The sequence below is a fragment of the Sturnira hondurensis genome, unplaced genomic scaffold (assembly GCF_014824575.4).
Source record: "Sturnira hondurensis isolate 20B ecotype Veracruz unplaced genomic scaffold, ASM1482457v3 Scaffold0023817, whole genome shotgun sequence".
Taxonomy (NCBI): domain Eukaryota; kingdom Metazoa; phylum Chordata; class Mammalia; order Chiroptera; family Phyllostomidae; genus Sturnira; species Sturnira hondurensis.
Genome location: NW_028096448.1, coordinates 4,538,569 through 4,553,677, shown reverse-complemented (window position 1 = coordinate 4,553,677; position 15,109 = coordinate 4,538,569). Strand labels below are relative to the sequence as shown.

Genomic DNA, 15,109 nt, shown 5'->3' with positions numbered 1-15,109 from the left:
CCACTGATCTGCCTTTTTCTGAGAGGGCCTCTGCTGTAATTGGATGGATGGGGATCTCCTGTGGGAGGAGCTGTTCACACTTAAGGGAAGGTGGTGGGTGTGTTCCCCCATCTCTGCATCATCCATCTGAGTCTGTCCCAGATTATTTCCCTGAATTCAACAGGGAAAAGCTCCTAGGAGGATGGCGGGCAGGGCCTCCAGAGCCCAGGGTGTGGGTCAGCTGGAAACTGAGGGCCTTCCTAGGCTCTTCCAAGGGGGAAAGCCCCAGTCTGGTTCCCAAGAAAATGTGTGGAGTGGCGGTGCCCTACAGCCACTCTCTAACACCTTGAGTCTGCCTATATTGCTGTCTCCTCAGCAAGAGATAAGATGCAGGTTGAGAGTATTAAGAAAGAAAGAAAGAAAATTTTAATGGGTGGGACATGCAGGATTCCAGAGGGTGGGGCAGATGGGATTCCAGAGAGTAGGTAGGAGGCTTACAGAAGCTGGGGCAAGAGGTTTCCCACAGGGCATGGTAATTGTTTTTTCCCCTGGGAGAGCCTTGTTCTTCTCAAGAAAAGTGTCTGCTGCCTTATGGTTTTACCTCCTAGCACCAGGAACCCAGCATCCATTCCCCACACTTCTCCCACGAGCCTCCCTAAACCAGACTCTCGCACAACTCTAGACCATACTGCCCTCCCTTCACCCAAGCCCCAGGCGAGTGGCTGGGAACAAAAAACCTTTGTGTTAGCCCCTTAGAAAAAAAGAAAGGAAAAAAGGTGGCTTTTCCTCCAGGGGGCTCTGTTTCTCTCCAGCAAAGGAAAACCTGTGGTCTTTCACCACTGGATGCTGCGTGGGCAGATGATCCCAGCTCTGGTGCTCTGTGCTTAGGAGCCCAGGCCGAAGTCGAGGCTTCGCTCCTCTCCCAGGAAAGCTCGCACAGCCCTGTGGCAACCTCAGCCCACCACCCATGAAAGCAGTGTTCGTCCCTTTCGCATCCCTGCCCTTTCTACCAGTCTTGAGGTGATTTCTGCCTGTCATTCCTTTAAGAATGGGTAGTCTTAAATTGTTTATTTCAGGTGGGTGTTCCCCTTTTAGTTTTATTTTCAGCTTAGTTCCGGGAGGCAGTGAGAGATAAATTCTCCAATTCCACTGCTATCTTGCCATTCCTTCATGCCCATTGACTTTAGAGAGTGGAGAAGGAAGGGAAAGAGAGGGAGAGAAATATCAATCTGTAATCTCCCACAGGAGCCTGAACAAGCAACCAAGGCGTGTGGCCTGACTGGGAATTGAACCTGCAAACTTTTGGTTTACAGAATGATGCTCATATCCTGAGCCACAAAGCCCAGGGATATTTCTTTTTTTCTTTTCTTTAAAGTGTATTTTATTGATTATGCTATTAGAGTTGTCCCATTTCTCTTCTCCACTTTGTCCCCCCTCTGCTCTGCATCCCTCCTCCCACCAGCATTCCCCCAACTTAGTGCATGTCCATGGGTCATCCCTGTGACTTCCTTGGCTTCTCCGTTTCCTATACTGTTCTCACCCCACCCCCCGTCTATTTTGTACCTTCCATTTGTGCTGCTTATTCCCTGTACTTTTTCCCCCCATTCCTCCCCCTCCCCCTCCATGATGATAAACCTCAATGAGATCTCCATTTCTGTGATTCTGTTCCTGTTCTACTTGTTTGCTCAGTATGTTTTTGTTTTTTAGGTTCAGTTGTTGATAGTTGCGAGTGTGTTGTCATTTTACTGTTCATATTTTTTCTCTTTTTCTTAGTTAAGTTCCTTTAACATTTCATATAATAAGGGGTTGGTGATGATGAACTCCTTTAACTTGGCCTTATCTGGGAAGCACTTTATCTGCCCTTCCATTCTAAATGATAGCTTTGAAGGATAGAGTAATCTTGGCTGTAGGTCCTTGCCTTTCATGACTTGGAATACTTCTTTTCAGCCCTGAAATGTTTTTCTTGAGAAGTCAGCTGACAGTGATGGGAACTCCTTTGTAAGTAACTGTCTCTTTTTCTCTTGCTGCTTTTAAGATTCTCTCCTTCTCTTTAATCTTAGGTAATGTAATTATGATGTTCCTTGGTGTGTGTGCTTCTTTGGGTCCAAACCTCTTTGTGACTCTCTAAGCTCCCTGGACTTCCTGGAAGTCTCTTTCCTTTGACAGATTGGGGAAGTTCTCCTTTATTTGTTCAAATAAGTTTTCAATTTCTTGCTCTTCCTCTTCTCCTTCAGGCACCCTTATGATTTGGGTATTGGAACATTTAAAGTTGTCCTGGAGGTTCCTAAGCCTCTCCTCGGTTTTTTGCATTCTTTTTTTTTTTTTGTTCTATTCTTGTTGAATGTGTATTTCTTCCATCTCCTCCAAATCGTTGATTTGAGTCCCAGTTTCCTTCTCTTCACTGTTGTTTCCCTGTGTATTTTTCTTTACTTGGCTTTGCATGGCCTTTACTTTTTCCTCTGCTTTTGACCATACTCAGCCATTTCTTTGAGCATCTTGGTTATCAGTGTTTTGAACTGTGCATCTGATGGATTGGCTATCTTTTCATCACTTAGTTCTGTTTTTGGAGCTTTGATCTGTTCTTGCATTTGGGCCATATTTCTTTGTCTCAGCACACCTGTTAGGTTTTAAGGGTTGGAGCCTTAGGTATTCACCAAAGCAGGGCAACCTGTGGTGCTGTGTTGTGGTGCTTTATGTGGGGGAGGGGGTCCAAGAGGTAAAATGCCGCTTGCTCAGCTTTCACTTACTTCCCGTGCCACCCAAAAGTAAATGGGGCCCTTCTGGTGCTGATTCCCCAGGTGGGTGGGTTTGTGTACATCTAGGACCCTATGGGTCCTAGTCTTTCCAGTGAACTCTCCTATGGGGCTGAGAGTCTCTCTTACTGCCACAACCCCTACAGGTTTATTTCAGCCAGAGGTTTTGAGGCTGGAACCCTGGGTTGCCCAGTCTGTCTCACTCCCCAGTTGTTTCTCTGGTTTATCTACACACAAATGTGAGACCCAGCAGGTCTGCCAGCCACTGCTTTGCTGCATGTCCTCCCTGCCCCTCCTAGCAGTCTGAATGAATATGTCTTCTTTAACTCCTCAGTTGTCAGACTTTTATAATGTTTGATTTTTCTGGCAGCTCTGGTTGTTTTTTGTTTCTAAATTTGTTTTTGTCCTTCTTTAGGTTGTGTGGGGAGGCAAAGTGTATCTACCTATACCTCCATCTTGGCCAGAAGTTTTTCTTGTTTTTGATAATAGCCATTCCAACAGGTGTGAGTTGATATCTCATGTTGTTTTGATTTGAATTTCCTCCGTGAAGTAAAGCATCTCTTTATGTATCTGTTGGCCATCTATATGTCTTCTTTGGAAAAATATCTATTCAGGGCCTTTGCCCATTTTTTAATCAGATTGTTTTTTTGTTGTTGATGTGTATGAGGACTTTTTATATTTTGCATGTTAACCCCTTATTAGATACATGATATGCAAATATTTCATTCAGTAGGTTGCCTTTGCATTTTGTTGGTTGTTTCCTTTGTTGTGCAGAAGTTTTTTAGTATATTGTAGTCCCACTTCTTTATTTTTGCTTTTGTTGCCTTTGCTTTTGGTATTAAATTCAAAATATCACTACCAAAGCTGATGCAAAGAGATACCACACATGTTTTCTTCTAGGAATTTTATAGTTTCAGATGTTACTTTCAAGTCTTTAATCCATTTTGAGTAAATTTTTATGTATGGTGTAAGATCTTAGTCCAGTTTTATTCTTTTGCATGTAGATGTTTTGTTTTTCTAACACATTTATTGAAGAGTTCTCATTATATATTTTGGGCTCCTTTGTTATAAATTAATTGATCGTATATGCCTGGCTTCATTTCAGTGCTTTCTATCCTGTTAGTCTATGTGTCTGTTTTTATGCCAATACCATACTGTTTTTGATGACTATAACTTTGAAATATAGTTTGAAATCAGGACATATGAAAACTCCAGCTTTTTTTCCCCTCAAGATTGCTTTTTTGGCTATTTATTTATTTTTAATTGAGGTAGAATTGACACGTAACATTCTGTTATTTCCAGCAGCTGTACAACATATTTGTATACACTGCATAACGATCACAACAATAAGTCTAGTAACTGTCCATCACTGCACATAGTTATAAAGTCTGAGATTGCTTTGTCTTTGGATTTTTTAAATATATTTTATTGATTATGCCATTACAGTTGTTCTATTTCCCCCCTTCATTCCCCTCCACCCTGCACATCCCCTCCCCCACCATTCCCCCCTTTAGTTTATGACCACATGTTTCACTTTCTTTAGATTCTGTATTTCCCCTACTATTCTTGCCCTCCCCCTATCTATTTTCTACCTACCATCTATGCTACTTATTTTCTGTACCTTCTCCCCACTTCTCCTCCTCTCACTCCCCTGTTGCTAACCCTCCATGTGATCTTCATTTCTATGGTTCCACTCCTGATCTTGCTGTCCTTTCACTGTTCATCTTTTTTATCTTCTTTTTCTTAGGTTAGTCCCTTTAACATTTCATATAATAAGGGCTTGGTGATGATGAACTCCTTGAATTTGATTTTATCTGAGAAGCCCTTTATCTGTCCTTCCATTCTAAATGAAAGCTTTGCTGGATAGAGCAATCTTGGATGTAGGTCTTTGGATTTCATGACTTGGAATACTTCTTTCCAGCCCCTTCTTGCCTGTAAGGTTTCTTTTGAAAAATCTGCTGACAGTCTGATGGGAACTCCTCTAGGATTCTCTCCTTCATTTTAATCTTGGCTAATGTAATTATGATGTGCTTTGGTGTGTTCCTTCTTGGGTCCAACTTCTTTGGGACTCTCTGAGCTTCCTGGACTTCCTGGAAGTCTATTTCCTTTGCCAGATTGGGGAAGTTCTCCTTTACTGGGGAAGTTCAAATGAGTTTTCCACTTGTGGCTGTTCTTCTTCCCCTTCTGGTATCCCTATAATTCGGATGTTGGAGTGTTTAAAGATGTCCTGGAGGTTCCTAAGCCTCTCCTCATTTTTTTGAATTCTTGTTTCTTCATATTTTTCTATTTGGTCATTTTTTCTTCCTTCTGGTCCACTCCATTGATTTGAGTCCCAGTTTCCTTTCCATCACCATGGTGATGGTTTCCTGTGCATTTCCCTTCATTTCAATTAGTTTAGCCTTCATTTGTTCCTCTAATTTGTGACTAAAATCCACCAATTCTGTGAGCATCCTGATCACCAGTATTTTGAACTGTGCATCTGAGAGATTGGCTATTTCATGGTCTCTTAGAGTTATTGGCTCTGGGGCTTTGAGTTCTTCTTGAGCCATATTTTGGACTGTTTGTGCCTGTTACCTATGAGGAGTGGAGCCCTAGGTGTTCACCAGGGCAGGGCAACTCAGTCACTGGGTTGTGATGCTGTATGTGGGGGCAGGTCAAAGAGGGGCAATGGCAGTCCCCTCTGCTGCTTCCCGTCGCTGGGGCCTGCATGGTTTGTCTCACTGCTCACTCCTTCGCTGGTTTATCTGTGCGCAAATGTGTGACCGTGGTCAGCCTGCCGCCTTGCACCCTCAAAGGGTCTGCTCGTTGCCACCCTACGCCTGGGATCTGCCAACTGCCGCCTGCGTTCCCGGGTCGGTCTAACTGAGTTTTCCAGCACAACCCTGCTCCACCAGCCGCTGGCTCTGTCCCTCTTACCAGTCTGGCTTTAATGGTTAGTTGTTGTCGGACTTCCATATAGTTCAATTTTCTGTGTTTTGGCTGCATTTTTGTTACTAAAACTTTGTTGTCTTTAAACTTGGTTGTGGGAGAAGGCACAGTGTTTCCACCTACACCTCCATCTTGGTGGAAGTCCCTGTCTTTGGATTTTTTTTGTGGTTCTGTACAAATTTTAGGGTTGTTTGTTCTATTTCTGTGAAAAAGGCCATTGAAATTTTGATAGGAATTACATTGAATCTTTAGATTGCTTTGGGTAGTATGTACATTTTAACTGTATTTATTTTTTTCAATCCATGAACATGGAGCATCCTTCTATTTGTTTGGTTTTTCTTTTGTTATTGCACAGCTTTCATTGAACAGATCCTTGACCTCCTTGATTAAATTCGTTCCTAGATGTTTTTGATACCATTGTAAATAGGATTGTTTTCTTAATTACTCTTTCTGATAGTTTTTATTAGTATATAAAAACTTAGCAGATTTTTATATATTAATTTTGTATCCTGCAACTTTACTGAATTCGTCAGTTCTAATTAATTTGACAGATTTGGGGTGGAGTATTTAGGATTTTCCCTAAATATTTTCTTCTTGCTCGAGTGAATTCTGTCATGAGCACATTTAATTGAAGGTGTCTGAGATATTATAGGTAGAAGTGTCCAATGGGCTGTTTGACCTCAGGAGAAAGATCTGAGCTAGACCTGGGAGAAGTCAGCATATAGGTGGGATGAAGTTGTCCGTGGAAAGCAAGCAGAGTAAAAAAAAGATGAAAATGGGCCCTGGCTGGCGTAGCTCAGTGGATTGAGCACAGGCCTGCGAACCAGAGGATCATGGTTCAATTCCCAGTCAGGGCACATTCCTGGGTTGCAGGCCAGTTCCCTGCAGGCCAACTACCAGCAGGGGATGTGCGAAAGGCAACCATACATTGATGTCTCTCTCCCTCTCTCCTTCCCTTCTAAAGATAAATTAATTAATTAATTTAAAAAAATAAAACTAAAAAAAAGATGAAAATGAATAGAAATCTAGGAATCACTAACACTCACTGGACAGACATAAGGAGAGAGCTTGCTGCTTACAGTGGAGACTGGGAACAACCAACAATAGAGTGTAGGGGTAAGGGAAGGGTGTGGCGTCACTCAGCCTAGATCATTTCAAGGGAATACCAGAGAAGCGCATCATATTGTTGTGGAGAGGGCAAAATGAAGTGTAGTCTGAGAAAGGTCATTTCATTTGCCAATTACAAGCTAATTGGTGATGTTACTGGGAACAGTTTCAGCAAGTTGTGTGTGTGTGTGTGGAGGCAGGGTAGAAACCATTTGGGAAGAGGATTTAAGGAATTACTGGACTATTCTGTTTTATTTGCCACCTGACCCTGGGGACTTGGCACTTTGATACTTAGTAAATGTTTGAATGAATGAAGAAGCAGAGACGGTTCTTTCAAAAGCTAAGGGTTTGGGGAAGGTAAGAAGAGGAGTTAGAGGATACAGGTTACCTTGAAGAGAACAATTCTTCTTAATATGCGAGATACTTACATACCTTTGTATGAAAAGGAAGAGAGATGGTAGAGAGGGAGAAGCTGAATATGAGTGAGGGTGGCTAATTGATTAAGCTGTGGTTTGGAACAGGCCAGAGGGACTGGAATTTAGAGCATATTATTTTGAAACAGGAAAAGACTCCTGACAGGTGCTCATAACTGTTGGAATTGTGATGATTTAAGACAATCACTGAAAATATATAGCACATTCCAAACCACTGGTTAGTGTTGCTAAATTTGAAGGAATCTTCAGACTGAAGCTACGTTGAAAATGAAATGGGGGAAATTTAAAGATACCTATATGTTTTGAAATGAACTATATCCTTAATCTTTATTAGTTTCAGATAGCAAGGCTTCTTCTCTCTTTTGGTATGTTACTGATGCATCTTTGTGCCTAGATGACAAATTCAGATGGGTTTAGTCTATTTTCAGTCTTCCCCCTGCTTTTGAGCAGCGTTTGGTATGGCCCCAGATCTGTGCATACATCTTTGCACACCAGAGCCCTCAGAGCTTGCATTTGGCTTTTATAGAGGCAGTAGATTCTGATATTTGTCTGTTCAAGCCATCGGCAGAAAACTAACAGGCTTAATACAATTTATCTGGAAAAACCTGCTTCTGGTCTCAGCCTCACTTCCTTTGTTCTACGTCCCAGAAGATGCACATCAGGGGAGCTGCCTAATTACTGGAGGTTCCACTTGACCAGCACTGAGCTTCTGTTTACTTGTTCAGTTCTCATATCCATGTCATCTCCAGGACTCAGCGAAAATAGTCAGAGGAATGCCTGTAGGTGGAACTTTGTTTTTTTTCACTGCATTTCTTTACAATTTTTATATCCATGCTTGGGTACATTGCAGTATTTGCATGGTATGCAGATGATACATTATTAAAAAGCAGGAATTAAATTTTGACTTGATTTGAACCTACACGCAGTACATTTTAATGAGAGCATTATTAGTTTTGTTTATTACCAAGAAGTAATAATTACTAAATTAATACCTAAAACAATAAGTAAAAAATGTTGCATGGAAATCTAGGGCTTTTGCTTTTCTAATAATATGTTCTTATCACATTTTGCGTAAAATTCACCAGACATTCATTTTATGAGGCAGCATTTATATTAAAAGATAAATATGAAATACCAGGAAAGTAACGCCAGCTATTAGAATAATAAGTGCAGTTCTTATGCTCCATAAAATTAATTCAGCATTCCTTTCTGCTAGTATGTTTATTTTCTGAGAAGCAGTTAATATACTTAAATATGTGAGCCAATAACAGTGTAAAGTTAAAATTTACTCAGTGCTACCATATGGGTTTATCTAAAATGGCTGATTTTCCAAGTGGATTTTTAAAATGTCATAATGCCTCATGCGGATTAAAAAATATATACTCTTCCTAATTATACAGAACTTTGGTGCATCCCATCACCTGTTGTCTAGAGGCTATAGTTGTAGTGATGTCTGTATGTGACATTTTTATATATAAGGATATTGAACTTGTGAAACTTACTGCAGAAAATTGTTCTTTAAAAGTTAATTGGTGGCTTATTATTATTGAGTAATTTATTGTTCTATCCATAGGGATAACTAAGGAATAATTTTAAATAATGAATGCATTTTTAAAACTCTAGGTTATATCTTCAAGGTGGAACATGTTATAACATAGTGTATATCATGTTCGGTCAGTACAGAAACCCATTTGTGTTCAAAAAAAAAAGAAAAAGAAGAAGAAATACCTGTTGTCCCTAGTCTCTTACTCTATCATGATATTTTATTTTTGAGATTACAAATTAGAATAAAGTACATCAAACTTGAATTAAAGGGAAAGTTTCTTTTTTCTCTCCCTCTCTCACATTCTCATCTTGTACACAGCAGAGCAAAACCCTTCAAGTTCTTTAAGCTCAGGTAGACATATTAACTGAAGCAAAAGATAACTCAGGAATTTATTATAGCATCATAGCATTAATGAAATGAAATTCTAATGAGATATTACCACATTCTTGTTCATTATATTTTGTGTTCATGAGCAAACTAATAATGGAGGAAGTGAGATCTTTAGTGTTTATTGTTAAAATATTTATAAGGAATATATAATAATACTTTCTTTCAGTCATTCTATCTTAATATAGTGGTTCTAATTGTAAAAGTTTGAATATAGCTATAAACTGGTATTCAATTTTAAATTTTGAAATTATTCGTTTAAAAAATTACACCCTGAAAATCTTGATTTGTTCGTGAGTACTGGCAAGATTTTTTTAACTATTTACTCTTCTTTTTTTCCACATCACTGTGTGTATGTGTATATTCCTTTTTAAAAAACTGGTTTACCAAATATATGGTGACAGAAGATGATTTCACTGGGCTATGGGTACACAGTGCAGTGTACAGATCATGCAGCAAAGAACTGTATATCTGAACCCTATGTGATCTTATTAACCAATGTCATCCCAATAAATTTAATTTAAAAAAATTAAAAGCTGGTTTATATTATATAACTCAGTATTTAAATCAAGTCAGTATCTATGTCCTGTAGTAGAAAAATATTTATATCCTGTCTTGCCCTAAGTTTTTGCCCTAAGTTTATTTTTAAAACCTAGTTAATTCACTCTAATATGCTGTCCTCAGATGTCATACTATGGCGTGACCTAGAATTCTCTGAGGTTATGTTTTATACTGAAGGGGAATTGAAATTGTAAAAGCTTCTTGAACTATTAAACTACACCAAAGGCGAGCCTTGAGATTGGGGTCATGATACCTAAATGTTACTTTTCTGTGATTTCTTTATTATCCCTATTATATAATTTCTTTATACTATTACGTAATCAAGAACCGTGGCAGTAGAGTGTTTTAGAAACGTATAAGGGCGTCTGTTTGTTGGGTGTCATGTATGTTTGCTGTCATGAATAAATACAGCTGTTCTGTTTCATTACCTCTTTGCTTGAGAGCAAAAATTATACCTTTCAGAAAACTAAATTCTTGTACCATGAAAAGGAGAGTTTTATCAAAATTTTACCTGTCGGGGCTAAAAAAAGATTTTATCTGTTGAGTTCATATGGAGCTTTATGATTTTGTCTCAGTTTTTTTGAGGTTTGTTCTGGAAAATAACCTATGGGATGTTGTAGCTCAGCTGGTTCAGCTGTCTCAAGCAGGTGATGGAGTTTACACCTTCTCTGAAGACTGGTGGTTAGTTGCCTAATGGCTTTTACTGACTTTTACTGACTGCAAGGGATCAGAGAAGCGGCCAGCTGTGCCCTGAACTGTCTGTTCTACTTAAACATGCATCTGGCTTTCCTTGTAGAGATATGCCCGTACCACAAATAAAAGTATATAAGAGGAATTTGGTTAATTTGTCTGTAGTTAAGGAATAAAACATTATTTACCCTAAAATAAGGGAAATAACTAAGAAAACATTGGAACAATACTGAAGTGTTTAATTCACTTTTCTGGTTTTTTTTCTGAAGGACTATTTAAAGTATTTGTATAAGGCAACAAAGATTAGTGTAGGGTACCAATATGCTGTTCACTTTCAAGTCTCTAATTACAGTTTTGAAAACTTATGAAAGAAGTATGGTAGGTGTAAATAAGATGGAATTGCATAGTCAGAAACTTATGTTATAAGAATAACTCATCAGTTCTAGTTCTGTTTATTTTTCATTGAAAGTAAAAATATTTGTAACAAGAATTGTCACAGTAATTTCAGTGATGCAATAAAAAAATTAATAATATTTGAGTACATGAATTTGCCATCAGGGCTGTTTTTTCCACTGAATAAGATTAGCATGGTATAGAATATCAGTTGTTCCACTACTGGAATATGAATATAATCCTGATATTGCTATTAAAATTATAATAAATTAGAGAAAAGGAAACTACCACTTATTAAACATTTACAATATGCCAGCTATGTTCTTTGCATATTGTAGTTAGCACCACAGTGTTTTGGTTAGTATGCAACAACCTTGTGAGATGAAAAAAATGGAGACCCAGAGAGAGAAACAAGTCACCCAGCCAGGGAGCATTGAGCAGGGATTTAAACCCAGAAATGTCTGCCCTCAAAACCTGTATGTTTCTCACATCACCACAGTGATTCCTGGAAAGTGCTGAAAAGTAAACAAATGAAATTTAGACTAAGTTTCTGTTTCTGTTGTTTGTGTTCTCTATACATTACATTTTCCCATTCTCTTTACTAGCTGAGTAGCTCATTGAGATTTCATCTTCACCACCATTTAAACTGTTCACTGGCCTTGGTCGGTAGCTTTTTGTCAGTTATACCTCACTATTTTAAAGACAAATACCAACCAAACACCAGTGTAAAAAAGTGTGAGTTGATTGATGTTAGAGAACCCAGGAAAGATTCCTCTGAATTTGGGGTGTGGGTTGAGGCTCAAAACAGAACTGAAAGAGACTCTTGCGGCCTCTAGATGCCTTCTCCATACTGTGCTTGCATCTGACATGAAATATTTTACTATTCTTAAAATACAGTCTTTTCTATTTCAGATACTGATTTCTGCAAAGCAGTTTTAAACGGACTTTAGACAGTGTCCCCTTTTTTTACTTCTAGAATCATGTCTTAGAAGAACCTTTTAATCATATAACACAGTGTCCTAGCCTCTGGAGAATCCCTTCATGGACAGTTCTGAAGGGTGTTTATCCAGAGTTTGTTGAACAGTCCTTACTCTTTGTTCATCTTCCTAAATGCTAGAGTCTTAGTTCCCTCAGCCTTGTTTTTCATAATATCTGGGTGTAGGTGCTTTGTTCTCCTGGTCACCCTTGTCTGGACACATTCTAGTTTTCCAATGCCCCATATAAGAATGGGGTTTGGAATTGCACCCCTCCAGAGATGGTGACCAGTACCACAGCTTTTCAGTCAGCTTTTCCCTGCTTAGCTTATGTTAAACCACAATGCCAGGGTCTTTTTAACACAGTAGTGCCCCCATCTTATTTTTTAAATGACTATACAAGCAATCTGTCTCTATTGTAGGCAATTAGGAAGATACAAAAAATACCAAGAAAAAAATGGAATCACAAGTCAGAAATAATCTAATAAAATCTTGGTGTATACACATACACACATTTATAGACACATCATCCAAAGTTGAAAGAGCATATAAATAATTTTGTTCCCTGTTTTTTTTATATTGTGAGTCTTGCCTCATGCCATTAATGAATTTTTAGAAAAAGACTGTTTTCTGATTGTTGGAAGTTTAGATAGTTGTCAGTTTAATGCTAATCATAAATGATAAATGCTAATCATAAATTATACTGTAATGCCCTGGCTGGTGTGGCTCAGAGGATTGAGTTCTGGACTGCCAACCAAAGGGTCATCGGTTCAATTCCCAGTCAGGGCACATGCATGGGTTGCAGGCCAGAGGGGCACATGAGAGGCAACCACACATTGGTGTTTCTTTTTCTCTCTGTCTCACTAAAAATGAATAACTAAAATCTTTAGAAAAATTGTGCTGTAATAAGCATCTCTATGCATACGTATTTTTAGTGTCACTTTTTTAGTGTCTAAGGGTATTATACTTTTTCTTTATTTTTGTTTTTGGCACTATTATAGAGGTCCCCATTTCACCCCCCCACCTTTGCCCATCTCCCCCCAGCCCCTGCTCCACTTCCATCTAGCTGTCACCACACTGTTGTCCGTGTCCCTGGGTTATGCATGTGTGGTTCTTGGTGTGTACTGACCATTAGCTCTCTAGAAGGGTTATTCCAGTTTATACTTTCACCAGCAGTGTATGTGACTGTATCTATTTCATATACCTTCACTTTATAATTTTTTATCTTTACTAATAATATAAAAATATTTTATATTGTTTGAGGTTTAATTGTGAGATGAAATTGATTTATTAGCTTTTTGTTGTGAACTGTTTTGTTCATGCTTCCGAACACTTTCGGGTGGAGTTTTTAGTATACTTACTTATTTAAATGAGGTGGTTCCATATTAAGGGTATCAAAACATTGTCATATTTACCGCAGCTCTTTTTCGCAACTGGTTACTTGCCTTTTAATTTTGTTTGCTTTTTCAATTACACAGAGAAGTTTAATATTTTATGCATTCAAATGAATATTCAAATGAGCATTTTTAATGATATTTTCTATCACTTTTATGTCTAAAAAGTTTTTTCCCAATTCTAGGAAATGCTAATTTGTAATTTCTTCCAGTTTTTATTCTTGCTTAATTTTAATTCACTGATTTTACTCTAATTTAACTGAAACTTATTTTGATGGAAATATGAAGTGAGCACTCAATTTTTTGCTATGAAGGTAATTCATTTTTCTAATACATACCTTGCCTTTTCAGTTCTCTTCTCTACCTCTGCCGTTGGCAAACTTTAACGGGTTAAATTGAACTCTATGCCTGCATGGTACCTGAGCCTGAGCAGCTGGGAAAAACATACAGCCTTTTTCTGCACACTCACCTTAAACTTGGCCCACTAGAGAGTCTTAGCGCAGACTGGTAATCCTATTGCATTTCACTTCTCAAACTCCCAGCATCCCATTCTTTTTTCTCATCCTTAATTGATTTCTACTGATTTCACCGAGGATGTAGAAGCAGTCAGAAGAGAATTTGAATGTGTTCCTTACACCAAGTCTCCCTGCTGCCTGTGTCTGCTTACTGTCTGTCTTCCTCCCTGATACTGTGGAACTCTCCCTGTTCTCAGGCTCCCCTCTCTTTAGTGCATTGCATCCCATCTGCTCTCTCCTGCTTCAGGACTTCGCTCTACTCATTTTGTCCTCTCTCTTCCTATAGCACTGGCTATTACCTCTCTGCTGAAATCTTCCCAGCAGTTATTTTTATTTTCCCTATAGTTCTCATTTCTTATTCTCAGTCTTCTTTGCCGCATCATCCTTTCTACCCTCCACCTTCCCTCCATCCAAGATGGTAAAATGCCTGTGTGCTCCTTCCCTGGACCTTTCCTCTCACATCTGACGTCTCATCTGTCTCCAAGGCTTTAAATACCTTCTGGTGCTAAGGACTCCCAAATTAAACAGCTCCTATCCTCACGTCTATTCTAAACTAGACTAGTATATCCAGCTCCCAACTCAAGTTCTCTGCAGCTGTGCTTACAGGTACCTTAAATGTAACGTGTCAAATGCTGAAGTCTTTGGTTCCCATCCTACCACCTTCCTGGCCTCTCAGTCTCCATGCTTAATCAAATTACACTACCATTCATCCCGCAGCTTAGACCAAAATAAACAACAAGAAAATGAAATGCTGCGTGATTCCTCTTTGGCTCTCATACCGCACATCCAATCGATCAGTGAATCCATTCCCCAAATCTTACCATCCCTTACTGTCTCTTCCTCTACCATCTAGACTGGGCAGCCTTAAGTTCTCATTTTGACAGCTGCAGTGGCCTCCTCATTGGGTCCCTGCTTCTGCTCTCAACCTTCATACTCTCACAACTATTGTGGGTTCCTGTAATGCTTAGAATACCATCTGAGTCCTTCTCATGGCTTTCAGGGGCCTTTATAACCCAACCCTGTGCTTCTTCTCTGACCTCATCTCCCTTCTTTTCCTGGCCCCTCATTCCTCCCTCCAGCAGGTCCAGGAGGCTCTGCCGTGGGAGTGTCTTCCCTCTGCATTTTCCTTCAGATGGTGGCCTGGCTTAGTCCTTCCTGCTGCCTTCCCAAAATTACCCACATTTTAAATTGTGCATCATTTTCTCTCTCTTCCTTTACCTGGCTTTATTGTATTCATGACATGCATTTGTTTTGCTCTAATGTGCAAATCTGACATACATTTCTCTGCCTTTTCTCTGATACATCCAGTGTATCCAGAGCAGTGATTGGCACAGTACTCAACAAATGGTCATTGGATTGGTGGAGTACTGTGACAGTGTCCTGCGTCCTTGCTTTCTGATGTGATCTTTCTGTCTTCCAAACGTTGTCAGAGCCATCTACCTAAAAAT

General features: G+C 39.3%; 1 protein-coding gene across 2 annotated transcripts in view; it reads left to right on the top strand.

The window, feature by feature from the left end:
- The window catches only part of DTNBP1 (dystrobrevin binding protein 1), a 168,716-nt gene that overhangs the window by 101,806 nt on the left and 51,801 nt on the right, over positions 1–15,109 (top strand). The window lies entirely within an intron of this gene.